A 14,242-nucleotide genomic window follows, 5' to 3' on the forward strand; every position below is an offset into this window, starting at 1 on the left:
TTTTCATTTATGGAGATGGCTTCTTTCCGTAATCTTTATGAACCAACCTCTGCTAGCTTCTAACTTCTTTCTGCAGCTTCCTCACCTCTCTTAGCCTTCATGGAACTGAAGAGAGTTCCAGCCTTGCTCCAGAATAGGCTATGGCTTCAGGGAATATTGTAGCTGGCTGGATCTTCTATCCAGACCACTAAACTTTCTTTGTAACAGCTATAAGACTGTTTCACTTTCTTTCTTTCTTTTTTTTTTTTTTTTTAAATAGATTCTTGCTCTATTGCCCAGGCTGGAGTACAGTGGCACAATCTTGGCTCACTGAAACCTCCACTTCAGTTCAGGCGATTCTTGTGCATCAGCCTCCAGAGTAGCTGGGATTATAGGTGTGCACCACCATACCCAGCTAAATTTTTTTTGTATTTTTAGTAGAGATGGAGTTTTGCCATGTTGTCTAGGCTAGTCTCGAACTCCTGACCTCAAGTGACCTGCCCACCCACCTTGGCCTCCCAAAGTACTGGGATTACAGGTGTGAGCCACTGTGCCCAGCCAAGCTGCCGTGCCCAGCCATGTTTCACTTTCTTATCGTTTATGTGTTCCATGGAGTGGCACTTCTAATTTCCTTCAAAAATTTTTCCTTTGAATTAACAGCTTGGCTAATTGGTGCAAGAGGCCTAGCTATTAGCCTGTTTCAGGTTTCTACATGCCTTCTTCATTTCTAATTTAATCATTTCTAGCTTTTGACTGAAAGCAAGAGACGCATGATTCTTCCTTTCACTTGAGCAGTCAGACAACAATATTTATTAAGTTTTGCCGTCTTACTGGGCATGGTTCCTGGTGCCCCCCAGAATTACAATAGGAACATCAAAGATTACTGATCATAGATTACCATAACAAATATAATAATAATGAAAAAAGTTTGGGTCGGGCACGGTGGTTCATGCCTGTAATCCCAACACTTTAGGAGGCCGAGGCAGGTGGATGACAAGGTCAGGTGTTCAAAACCAACCTGGCCAAGATGGTGAAACCCCATCTGTACTAAAAATACAAAAAATTAGCCAGGCGTGGGGCCACGTGCCTGTAATCCCAGCTACTTGGGAGGCTGAGGCAGGAAAATCACTTGAACCAGGGAGGCAGAGGTTGTAGTGAGCCAAGATGGCACCACTGCACTCCAGCCTGGGCGATAGAGTGAGACTCCATCTCAAAAAAAAAAAAAAGAAAAGAAAAGAAAAAGAAAAAGAAAAAGTTTGGTGGCCGGGTGCAGTGGTTCATGCCTGTAATCCTAACACTTTGGGAGGCCGAGGCGGGCAGATCACTTGAGGTCAGGAGTTTGAGACCAGCCTGGCCAACATGGTGAAACCCTGTCTTTACTAAAAATACAAAAATTAGTCAGGCGTGGTGGCATGCACCTGTAGTTCCATTTACTCGGGAGGCTGAGGCTGAGGAATCCTTTGAACCCAGGAGGTAGAGGTTGCAGTGAGCCGAGATCACGTCACTGCATTGCAGCCTGGGCGACAGAGCGAGACTCTGTCTAAAAAAAAAAAAAAGAAGAAAAGAAAAAAAGAAAAAAGAAAGAAAAAGTTTGAAATATGGCAAGAATTACCAAAATGTGACACAGACATGAAGTAGAGCACTTGCTGTTGAAAACATGAGGCCAATAGACTTACTTGATGGAGGGTTGCTGTAAACCTTCAGCTTGTAAAACAGCACTATCTGCAAAATACAGTGAAATGCAATAAAACAAGGTATAGCCTGTAAAAATATTTTTATGCAAAAAGAAACTGTCCACAATTTTAGTGTTCAATGTCCATCTAGTTGCCAACATAAAGAAATGGCATCACATTTCACACATTACATCTAGATCCAATTTATCCAAACCTAGAAGTGATATGAGGTTTTTACTATTGCAAAATTTAGTTTAATTTAATTTTTTAAATTTTGTAGAGACAGAGTCTCAGTCTGTTTCCCGGGCTCGTCTGGAGCTCCTTGGCTCAAGCAGTCCTCGTGCCTTGGCATCCCAAAGTGCTGGGATTACAGGTGTGAGCTACCACGTGTAGCCACAAATATTCTTTAGAACTGTGACAAATATTGCACTGATTTGGGAGTACTTCCAGAATCAGGAATTGGACAATCAATACAAGTGGGAAAATGTGGCTGGTCGCGGTGGCTCACGCCTGTAATCCCAGCACTTTGGTGGGCCATGGTGGGCAGATCACCTGAGGTCAAGAGTTCAAGACCAGCCTGGCCAACATGGTGAAACACCATCTCTACTAAAAATATGAAATTAGCTGGGTGTGGTGGTGCACGCCTGTAATCCCAGCTACTTGGGAGGCTGAGGCAGGAGAACTGCTTGAACCCAGGTGGCAGAGGTTGCAGTGAGCTGAGATCATGCCATTGTACTTCAGCCTGGACAATAGAGCGAGACTCTGTCTCAAAAAAAAGAGTAGGGAAATGTGTTTTGTTATACAAAAATCATTTGTATTTCTGCTCTCTGAAAGTAGGAATTGACAAGCTTATTAATTAGTTCTTTTTATTACCAAGCACCTGTGCTGCTCACATTCTTCCCACATCTTGAGTCAGTGCTTGCCTCCGAAGAACCCACAAATCTAGATAGCAGCCAGACACTGTCACCTTTGATTCTGAAGACATAGGGCAAGTGATGTGGAGAAGCCTTTTTCTGGGGCCTGAACAGTGTGAGTCACAAATGCCTGTGTCGAAGGCTCTAGATTGTGCCGCACTATCACCGTTCACCAGATCCAAGCAACGTAAGTGCCTGCTGTTCATTTTTTATTTTTCTGAGACAGAGTCTTGCTCTTTCATCCAGGCTGGAGTGCAGTGGCTCGATCTTGGCTCACTGCAAGCTCTGTCTCCCGGGTTCACGCCATTCTTCTGCCTCAGCCTTCCGACTAGCTGAGACTACAGGCACCCGCCACCACGCCCGGCTAATGTTTTGTATTTTTAGTAGAGACGGGGTTTCACCATGTTTGCCAGGATCGTCTGGATCTCCTGACCTCGTGATCCGCCCGCCTGGGCCTCCCAGAGTGCTGGGATTACAGGCTTGAGCCACCGCGCCCGGCCAGGTTCCTGTTGTTCTTTAGTAATTTTCCATTTGTACATCTGTGATTTGGGGTTTTCTAAAGTGCGAAGTCCAGGAATGGCACTCTTCTTGTGCAAGTATAAAGGTGAAAGAGTTTTACACTCCTCTTCGGCCAGTGTTTTCTTTTTTCTTGTTTCTAACAATTCTAACAATGCCCCTGGCTCCTAAAACTGCAATATTTGTCCTTGTAACAGGCTCAACAGGCATATCTATTTCTTAGAATATTTGCATAGTAACACAAAGGCAAAAATAATGCCAACTGGTAAAAACAGAAAAGATATTAATTTGCAACTCTGTTGTTTAATAAAGGAGTAGATAATTAAGGTGCCCTAGGCAAGGATTCAATATTAAGTGAGCTTTCTGGTATTTCCTCCTTACAGACCGTTCTACCTCCTGGATGGTCGTGATCGTCGGGTGTGGCTGACTTGGAAGACTGAACCTGGGCTGGGCGGCTGATTTAAGTCCCTTTGGGCTGCAGCAGCTGGTCTTTCAGGTAGCTGAAAAAGTCAGACAGGCCCTAATAGACTTGTTTGACAACATTTCTTTGGTCTCTGAATACAATTGCCATATTTCTTGTTCTCCTAAGGCTCTAATAATGACCAAAGAACCCTAGTTCATTTTCTTTTTTTTTTGAGGCGGAGTCTTGCTCTGTTGCCCAAGCTGGAGTGCGGTGGCGCGATTTCGCCTCACTGCAACCTCCACTTCCCGGGTTCAAGCGATTCTTCTGCCTCAGCCTCCCAAGTAGTTGGGACTATAGGCATGCGCCACCATGCCTGGCTAATTTTCGTATTTTTAATAGAGATGGGATTTCACCATGTTGGCCAGGCTGGTCTTGAACTCCTAACCTCAGGTGATCCGCCCACCTCGGCCTCCCAAAGTGCTGGGATTACAGGCATGAGCCACCACGCTTGGCCTCATTTTCTTTTTTTTGAGATGGAAGTCTCGCTCTGTTGCCCATGCTGGAGTGCAGTGGTGCCATCTTGGCTCACTGCAACCATTGCCTCTCGAGTTCAAGCAATTCTCCTGTCTCAGCCTCCCAAACAGCTGGGATTACAGGCGTGCGCCACTACGCCCAGCCAATTTTTGTATTTTCAGTAGAGAAGTGGTTTCCCATGTTGGCCAGGCTGGTCTCAAACTCCTGACCTCAGGTGATCTGCCCACCTTGGCCTCCCAAAGTGCTGGGATTACGGGCGTGAGCCACCATGCCCGGGCCCTAGTTCATTTTCTAAGATTATAGCCAACCATTTCCTGGGACATGGGAAGTCCTTCCACCTTCCCATGTACTCTCCTTTTAGAAGAATGAGTTTGATAGCAAGGGAGGCCTACACCACAGCCCAGTATTGTGGTAATGGGTGCAATCTAAAAGAAATGTGACACGAACTCAAAGGTTTTGCTTGTGAATTAATTCAGTTCACATTTCCTAAGAGTTTACTATATACTAACTCCTGGGGTAAGTACTGTAAACTGTTGTATCAATGAGTGACAGAAAACACACGGGGCCAGTAGAGACACAGAGGAGGGGCACTTGGCCAGCTCAGATACTGGAAGGTTCCCTATCCAGTGTTCCCTACCTGGCCAGTGAGGCTCACGGAGTAACACGGGGCATCAGCACACGAAAGGCAGAGGATGAGATTCTAGCAGGAAAACTCTACCCTGGCCACCAGTCCCCAGAGAGGAAGGGTTGAAAATTAATGGCCACATTGTACTTAGCCTGCAATATTAATAACCTGTGCTGTGCCTGCTTTGGCAGCAGATATACTAAAATTGGAACCACACAGAGAAAATTAGCATGACCCCTGTGCAAGGATGACAGGCACATTTGTGAAGCGCTCCACATTAAAAGGTAGTAGCAATAATACTAGCTGTGTGCTAAAGGCGCCTTTGTGGAGCAGTTTTCTGGAGTAGCAGGAGACTTATTTTTAATGATTATTTCTCCAACACCAGGCACTATTGGTGCCGTGGACATAGTGATGAACAAAATATAGCAGTCCTGCCTTCATTGAGGTAAGCTCCTAGAACAGAGACAGTGGAGAATCAATTAGACAGATAATAATCCATGCTCTGAAGAAAAACGTGTGGCAGGGCACCAAGGCTCATGACTGTAATCCCAGCACTTTGGGAGGCGGAGGCAGAAAGATCGCTTGAGTCCAGGAGTTTGAGACTAGCCTGGACAACATAGTAAGACCCTATCTGTGCATAAAATTTAAAAAATGGGTTGGGTGTGGTGGCTCATGCCTGTGGTGCCTGTTGCTGGGGAGGCTGAGGCAGGAGGATTGCTTGAGCTGAGGAGTTGGAGGCTGCAGTGAGCTATGATCAAACCATTGCACTCCAGCCTGGGCGAGAGAATGGGACTCTGTCTCAATAAATAAACAAACAAATAAGAAAAATGAAGCATGGAGTAAGAGCTGTGGTTAGGGAAGGCCTCTCTGAGGAAGTGACCAGGTAAAAGGAGGAAGTAAGCCATGAGAAATTTATAAAGGCTGGGTAATGTATAAAGAAAAAAGGTTTAATTTGCTCATGGTTCTGGATTCTGTATAAGAAGCTTGGTGCCAGCATCTGCTTCTGATGAGCCCCTCAGGTGGCTTACAGTCATGGCATAAGGCGAAGGGAAACAGGCGCATCACAAGGAGAAAGCAGGAGTAAGAGAGAGAGAGAAGGGGGAGGTCCCAGACTCTTAAACAACCAGATTTGTTTTCTTTTTTTTTTTGAAATGGAGTCTCACTCTATTGCCCAGGCTGGAGTACAGTGGCGCAATCTCGGCTCACTGCAAACTCTGCCTCCTGGGTTCAAGTGATCCTCCTGCCTCAGCCTCACGGGCAGCTGTGACTATAGGCATCTGCCACTATGCCTGGCTAATTTTTGTATTTTTAGTAGAGACAGGGTTTCACCATGTTGCCCAGGCTGGCCTTGAACTCCTGACCTCAGGTGATCTGCCCACCTCGGCCTCCCAAAGTGCTGGGATTACAGGCGTGAGCCACTGTGCCTGACCAAAAACATGTTTTGAGGCCCCTAGTTTGCTATTGTCCTGGACATACTAGCCTTCTTACTGGTTTTAAAAGGGGTGTAAATGATTTGGTGTGTCTTGATAGGTCTCATTTTATTTTGCTTCAAAGGCCACAAACTATAATTATCATTGATTTTTGTTCTGTTGAAAATGTCGCCGGGCGCGGTGGCTCAAGCCTGTAATCCCAGCACTTTGGGAGGCCAAGACGGGCGGATCACAAGGTCAGGAGATCGAGACCATCCTGGCTAACCCGGTGAAACCCCGTCTCTACTAAAAAATACAAAAAACTAGCCGGGCGAGGTGGCGGGCGCCTGTAGTCCCAGCTACTCTGGAGGCTGAGGCAGGAGAATGGCGTGAACCCGGGAGGCGGAGCTTGCAGTGAGCTGAGATCCGGCCACTGCACTCCAGCCTGGGCGACAGAGCGAGACTCCGTCTCAAAAAAAAAAAAAAAAAAAAAAGAAAATGTCTTTGTCAATATCCCCAGAGGTATACAGCTTGTGAAAATCGTCCAAGATTAAAAGAATGTCTGTCCCCTGGATATTTACTTAGGGAGTGAGGATAATGATCTCTTTGCAACTGATATTCTGCTTCGGAATATCATTTCTACCCAAATCAGACCAAAAAAGAGTTTGTTTTTTTCTTCAGGCTTTCCATCTGGGCCCTTTGTACCCACCGCGTTTTCTATGTGATGATTTGCCAGAAGAATACTCCATTTCAACAAACAGGTCTATGGAAAGAAGCAAACTAATTACATGCAGCTTCTTTTATGCCTGTGGCCCAGATTTAGGAGTTCCAGACCAGCCTGGGAAACAGATTTAGAAATGGAATCAAGCATTGACAGTGCTGTGATTGCTGAAGGCAGTCTACCTATCCACGAGCGCGGCCCGTGCTGGCAGGGTTCGAAAACCTTGTCTGAGTTGAACAAGAAGGGGGCACCCCCAGGCCATCTCCCATGACCTTTGGAAGGTGCAGAAAAGCCTCAACGTCTCCATAGGAAGAAGCACAAAGTTGAGAGGAAGGGCAGAGCTCACATGCTGTCCAGGTGGCCTCTGCAACAAATAATAGGACCCCCCTCTGGAGATTGGAAAGTAGATTTCCTGGTGGGGCCAGGGAAGACTAGGCTGGGTTTTCTGAGCAGGGCTTTGTTAAAGAGGGGACACCATCTATGCAGAGCCCACCCTATCCACAGAGGCCAGCAGTAATAGATGGAACCAAGTCCATCTGGATCTAGGGCCTCCTCACCTTGGACCTATAGCCAGCTACATTAAGACACCTCTGCTGCCTTCTTCCGTGTCCTGACCACTTCCATTTCCTGCTCTCTACACCAGGGCAGTTAGGAAACGAGGCCTTGTAAAGAGAGGAGGCAGCAGGTATCACAGAACTGGACCAGGCCCACTCCCCAATCTCCTCATTCTCCCAGCAAGCAGTGTGAGTGCCCAGCTTGTGCTGGGAAGAGGAGGTGAAGCACTGTGAACCAGATATGTGAGTGGGGCTTGAAACAGGGCTGGTCTGAGCTTTACCAGGCTAAAGTGATGAATCTGCCCAAGATATTGCTAAAGGACTGAAGGGAGTTGGCATAGAGTGATTGGAAGCAGTGATTAGAAAATAGAAAATGGGCTGGGTACCATGGCTCATGCCTGGAATCCCAGCACTTTGAGAGGCCAAAGAAGGCAGATTGCTTGAGCACAGGAGTTCAAGACAAGCTTGGGAAACATGGCAAAACACCATCTCTTGTTTTTTGTTTTCTTTTTTGAGACAGCGTCTCAGTCCGACGCCTAGGCTGGAGTACAGTAGCGTGATCTTGGCTCACTGCAACCTCTACCTCCTGGGTTCCAGCGATTCTCCTGCCTCAGTTTCCTGAGTAGCTGAGATTACAGGTGCCCACCATCATGCCTGGCTAATTTTTATATGTTTAGTAGAGATGGGATTTCACCACATTGGACAGGTTGACCTTGAACTCCTGACCTGAAGTGATCTGCCCACCTCAGCCTCCCAAAGTGCTGGGATTACAGGGGTGGGCCCCCATGCCCGGCCAAAACCCCATCTCTACAAATACAAAAATTAGCCGGGCATGATGGTGTGTGCCTTACTACAGGTACTCGGGAGGCTGAGATGGGAGGATGGCTTAAGCCCAGGAGGCAGAGGTTGCAGTGAGTCAAGATCACCCCACTGCACTCCAGCCTGGGCAACAGCCAGACCCCATCTCAAAAATAAAAAAAGAAAGAAAAAGAAAATGGTTTCATGTTCAGGTGAGGTCTCAGTGAGGTGAGACTTCTCAAGAAAACAACTGCACTTAGATTCCTGTCTGGATACATTTTCCCCTCTCCTTTGATGTCCCCAGTCCGCCTCTTCTCTGACACTGGCAGTTCTGTCCTGAGGCCCTCTTCCCGAACAGCCCTGCAGCACTTTCTGCTACCCTTCTGTTTGGAACACTCAGAAACCAGGGGTGCAACAGTGTTATTGACCTGTTCCTGCAGACTCCCTGTTTCCTTGGGAGCTGTGGCCCAGGAATTGCGTAGTGGTAGGAATCTAGCCCTGAGACTGCAGATCACTCAGGAATTTCTTCTGTGAGAACATTCACAAAAATCAGAGAGAGGATTTTGCCAGTGAGTGCAGCCATTCTCTGTGAGTCAGTAACCCTCTGCCCTGCATCCATCCCCGCAGGAAGGACCTGCCAAGAACAATCGTCTCCATGGATGAGCAGCCACCCGTACCGCCTGGGACAGAGCAAGCCCTCTGCAGCAGGGTGCGTTCACTGTGTAATTATAGTCTGAGTTGTTTTGCTGGGTTACTCTATGTTTATCACATATTTTGACACCTCCTTGACAGCATGTGGATGCCCCAATTTTGTGTTTGCCCTGCTAGTGGTTACAGTAAATCAATAATATTAGATAAGAAAAAACAAGTAAGGCCGGGCGCGGTGGCTCAAGCCTGTAATCCCAGCACTTTGGGAGGCCGAGACGGGCAGATCACGAGGTCAGGAGATCGAGACCATCCTGGCTGACACTGTGAAACCCCGTCTCTACTAAAAACTACAAAAAACTAGCCGGGCGAGGTGGCGGGCGCCTGTAGTCCCAGCTACTCGGGAGGCTGAGGCAGGAGAATGGCGGGAACCCGGGAGGCGGAGCTTGCAGTGAGCTGAGATCCGGCCACTGCACTCCAGCCTGGGTGGCAGAGCGAGACTCCGTCTCAAAAAAAAAAAAAAAAAAAAAAGAAAAAACAAGTAAACCTCTCAAGCCCTAAAATGCAATAAAATCTGTCATAAAAAAAACGGGTATGAGGAAATTCGAGGGTTATCCTGGATGAGCCACACCCAGAACTATGCAGGGGACGAGGTCTGCAGGTTCCCCGCTCTACCTTGGTGTCACCCAGGCATGAGAAACTCATCCACAGAGACCAGCATGAAGCTGCCATTCCCCAGAATGAGGAGTCTCCAGGGCTGGAGGAGAGGCAGTCCCGGGATGCTCAGCTGGTTGCAACCCCAGTCCCCACTTGCATCTCACCCCAATCAATAGCTCTATCATCAGGATTTAGGTCCCTTTTTTTTTTTTTTGAGATGGAGTCTTGCACTATGGCCCAGGCTGGAGTGCAGTGGTGTGATCTCGGTTCATTGCAGCCTCCACCTCCCAGGTTCAAGCGATTCTCCTGCCTCAGCCTCCTGAGTGACTGGGATGACAGGTACTCACCACTGTGCCTGGCTAGTTTTTGTATTTTTAGTAGAGACAGGGTTTCATCATGTTGGCCAAGCTGGTCTCAAACTCCTGACCTCAGGTGATCTGCCCGCCTCAGTCTCCCGAAGTTCTGGGATTACAGGTGTGAGTTACCTTGCCTGGCCTCAGGTCCCATTTCTTTCCCATGCAAGAAATGGTCGTTGAGAATCAGGACCAGGAAATGTACATGGGTGTGGGGCATCCTGTTATGACAGAGAGCAAGAAATTATCAAAGACAAATTTGTTCCAAGTTCACAGAATCTATTAAATAACTGGCCTGTACTCTTAGGAAATGTCAAGGTCATGAAAGACAGAGACTGAGGAGCTGTTCCAGAGTAAGTGAAACTAAAGACACAGAGATAAATGCAGTGTTTAATCATGGATTAGGTCCTGGAACAGACTTTTTTTTTTAATTAAGGACATTGTTGGTCAACTGGCAAAGTATGAATAACTCATAGATTAAATAATAGAATTGTATGAATATAAGTTTCCTAATATTGATCATTGCTCATGACTATTTAACAGTATGTTCTGTTCTTTACTCCAATATTTAGAGGAAAGGGACACTGTTGCGATTCATTCTCAAGTGGCTAAAATGATATATGTATGTATGCCTATATATGAGAGAAAAATAATTAAACAAATGTGGTAAAATGCTAACAACTGGGGAATCTGGATAAAGGGCATATGGGAGTCTGTTGTATTAACCTTGCAACTTTTCTGTAAGTCTTATTTCAAACTAAAAAAAAATTAACAAAGGAGGCTGGGCGTGGTGGCTTACGCCTGTAATCCCAGCACTTGGGAGGCTGAGGTGGGTGGATCACCTGAGGTCAGGAGTTCAAGACCAGCCTGGCCAACATGGTGAAAACCCGTCTCTACTAAAAATACAAAAATTAGCCAGGTGTGGTGGTACATGCCTGTAATCCCAGCTACTCAGGAGGCCAAGGCAGGAGAATTGCTTGAACCCAGGAGGTGAACTTTGCAGTGAGCTGAGATTGTGCCATTGCACTCCAGTCTGGGCACCAAGAGCGAAACTCCGTCTCAAAAAAAAAAAAAAAAAAGACGAGAAGACCGTTGTGAATAAAAGAGACTTGGAGGCACAACTAATTGCAATGGGTGACTCTTGTTTGGATTCTGATTTGAATAAACCGACCAATTTCTTATTTAAAAAAATTTTTTTTTCAGACAGAGTCTCACTCTGTCACCCAGGCTGGAGTGTAGTGGTGCAATCTTGGCTTACTGCAACCTCTGCCTCCCAAGTTCAAGCGATGCTTTTGCCCCAGCCTCCCAAGTAGCTGGGACTATAGGCACGCACCACTATACCTGGCTAATTTTTGTATTTTTAGTAGAGGCGCGGTTTCACCATGCTGCCCAGGCTGGTCTCGAACTCCTGAGCTCAAGTGCTGGATTACAGGTACAAGCCACTGCGCCCTAAACCAACCAATTTCAATAACCAGATAATAAATGACATTAAGGAATTATTACATGTATTAAGGGTGACAATTATATGGTGATTATGTTTTTTAAAAATGCTCTTATTTTAGAAACACTGTCTCCTCTGTCACCCAGGTTGGAGTGCAATGGCTTAATCATAGCTCACTGCAGCGTCAAACTCTTGGGCTCAAACAATCCTTCCCCCTCAGCCTCCCAAATAGCTGGAACTACAGCAGCACCACAACGTCCAGCTAAATTGTTTATTTTTTGTAGACTTCATTGCCCAGGCTGGTCTTGAACTCCTCCACTCAAGTGATCCTTCTGCCATAGGCGTCAGCCACTGCACTCCACCAAGACTGCAATTTAGATTATCTTATTTCCTTTTTTTTTGAGACAGAGTCTTGCTCTGTCACCCAGGCTGGGGACCTTGGCTCACTGCAACCTCCGTCTCCTGGGTTCAAGAGATTCTCCTGCCTCAGCCTCCTGAGTAGCTGGACTTACAGTTACCCGCCAACACACCCAGCTAATTTTTGTATTTTTAGTAGAGATGGGGTTTCACCATGTTAGCCAGGCTGGTCTCAAACTCCTGACCTCGTCATCCGCCTACCTCGGCCTCCCAAAGTGCTGGGATTACAGAGGTGAGCCACCGCACCTGGCCAACCATGTGTCTTAAGGATCTTTCCTTGTAGGTAGGTAGCATGGGTTCATCCCTTTTAACTGCTGCTAACTGCTACTCACTGCTGCGTAATAGCCTGTATGTTAGGCTGTTCCTAATTTTTCTTATCACACAGATGCTGTTGTGAACATCCTTGGACATATTTCCATGGACTCCAAAACATTTCTCTAGGGCAGATATAGGTAGGATTATTGCATCATAGCGTATCTTATTTAAATTTTAATAAATTATATAAAATTACATGACCATTTATTAAAGTTATTTGATACAATTTTAATAATTATATTATATTACCATTAGCAGATTGTAATATGGCTTTTCCTATACCCTTAACAAAATATGACATTATCAACCTTTCAATATTTTGCTGCTCTGATGATTTAAAAATTTTAAAAAAGATTATTGCTTTCATTTGCATTTGTCTGATTACTGAGGTTGATAATCTTTTTTCATATTTATTGGCCATTTGCTTTGATGAATTTTCATACCCTTTGCTATGTTCTTTTCTTTCTTTGCAATTTAAAATAGAAAATAAAATACCCAGGTAAACAAAACCTAGACATTTTTGTGTGTGTATAATTTTTTTTCTGCTGTGATGAACTGCAACCGCAGTTTCTCAAATGCCTTCAATCTGAAATAATCAGTTTACTAAATCTGCATTTTTTTTCTTGCTTAGTCGCCCAGGCTGGAGTGCAGTGGCGTGATCTCGGCTCACTGCAAGCTCCGCCTTCCAGGTTCACACCATTCTCCTGCCTCAGGCTCCCAAGTAGCTGGGACTACAGGCACCCGCCGCCACGCCCGGCTAATATTTTGCATTTTTTTTTTTTTTTTAGTAGAGACGGGGTTTCACCATGTTAGCCAGGATGGTCTCGATCTCCTGACCTCGTGATCCACCCGCCTGGGCCTCCCATAGTGTTGGGATTACAGGCGTGAGCCACAGCGCCGGACCAACATTTTTCTTTTTTGAGACAGGGTCTCGCTCTGCCACTCAAGCTGGAGTGTAGCTGGTCACGGCTTACTGCAGCTGTGTCCTCCTGGGCTCAAGCAATCCTTCCACTTCAGCCTTCCCAGGTAGCTGAGACTACAAGCATGTGCCACCACTCTCAGTTAATTTAAAAAAAAAATTTTTTTTTTTTGTAGAGTTGAGGTCCCTCTATTGCCCAGGCTGGTTTTGAATTCCTGGGCTCAAGTAATCCTACCGCTTCAGCCTCCCAAACTCTTGGGATTACAGGCATGAGCCACTGCACCTGGCCCCAGTCTGCATATTTTCAGGTTGATCATCCTTAACTCCTTCAGTGGATAACATACATTCACATTGTTGTGCAACCATCGCCACCATCCATCCCCAGAACTTTTTCATCTTCCCCAACTGAAACTCTTTAGCCATTAGACAACAACTATCCACGCCAGGTGCAGTGGCTCACGCCTATAATCCCAGCACTTTGGGAGGCCGAGGTGGATGTATCACTTGAGGTCAGGAATTTGAGGCCAGCCTGGCCAACATGGTGAAACCCCATCTCTACTAAAAATACAAAAATTAGCCAAGTGTGGCGGCACGTGCCTGTAATCCCAGCTACTCTGGAACTTGAGGCACGAGAATGGCTTGAACCTGGGAGGCGGGGATTGCAGTGAACCGAGATCACACCACTGCACTCCAGCCTGGACAACAGAGCAAGACTGTGTCTAAAAAAAAAAAAAAAAAAAAAAGATAATAACTCTCCAGTTTCCCCTCCTCTCAACCCCTGACAATTACCCTTTAACTTTCTGTCTGTATGAATTTGTCCAATCTAGATACCTTGTATGAGTGGAATCATAGGATATCTGTCCTCTTGTGTCTGGTTTATCTCGCTGAGGGTAAGATGAGGGCTGCTTGCTTTTTGGCAGATCCAAAGCCTTGTGGGTTGTGTAGGATCCACTGGCCTGATACCTCTAGCAAGTAGGCAGTTGTCCCAACAGGTCTGTGCTCCAGGGATCCCTCACTCCCAGCTGTGCAGCCCCCCTAGAGGGGGCAGTCCTCTTCGGTATGCCTGGACAGGGGTTCCCTTCTTCATGCCTCTCAAGGACTCCTCAGGGTGGAAGCAGCACAGCCTCAAAGCTAACAGCCCCCAGTTCTGCACCACGCAGAGTGGATTTGAATGCCTCCTGCTTCTTATTCACTAAGTTGGGCTAGTTACTTAGCTTCTCTATGCTTGGATTTTCTTACCTGTAAAATGCAGAGGTCAGGTGTGGTGGTTCATAACTGTAATCGCAGCATTTTGGGAGGCCGAGGTGGGAGAATCACTTGAGCCAAGGAGATTGAGGCTGCAGTGAGCTGTGATGGTGCCACTGCACTG

At 46.3% G+C, this 14,242-nt stretch overlaps 1 protein-coding gene, 1 long non-coding RNA gene and 1 other non-coding gene across 4 annotated transcripts in view; 2 read left to right on the forward strand and 1 right to left on the reverse strand.

Moving 5' to 3' along the window:
- Positions 1–9,317, forward strand: part of LOC105469204 (uncharacterized) — a 100,961-nt gene extending 91,644 nt beyond the window's left edge. For both annotated transcript variants that reach the window (XR_011616036.1, XR_011616037.1), the window contains 2 exons: positions 3,466–3,578; positions 8,754–9,317. This is a non-coding gene — a long non-coding RNA (uncharacterized lncRNA). The remainder of the gene's footprint in view (positions 1–3,465; positions 3,579–8,753) is intronic.
- LOC105469211 (ST6 N-acetylgalactosaminide alpha-2,6-sialyltransferase 1) overlaps positions 1–14,242 on the reverse strand; it is a 43,507-nt gene extending 29,265 nt beyond the window's left edge. The window contains exon 1 of the mRNA XM_071083618.1: positions 14,113–14,242. The gene's annotated coding sequence lies outside the window, so the exon portion shown is untranslated. The remainder of the gene's footprint in view (positions 1–14,112) is intronic.
- Positions 4,824–4,926, forward strand: LOC112424549 (U6 spliceosomal RNA). Its single transcript, XR_003015331.2, has one exon. It is a non-coding gene; the product is annotated as a U6 spliceosomal RNA (small nuclear RNA).

Source organism: Macaca nemestrina, chromosome 17 (assembly GCF_043159975.1).
Source record: "Macaca nemestrina isolate mMacNem1 chromosome 17, mMacNem.hap1, whole genome shotgun sequence".
NCBI lineage: Eukaryota > Metazoa > Chordata > Mammalia > Primates > Cercopithecidae > Macaca > Macaca nemestrina.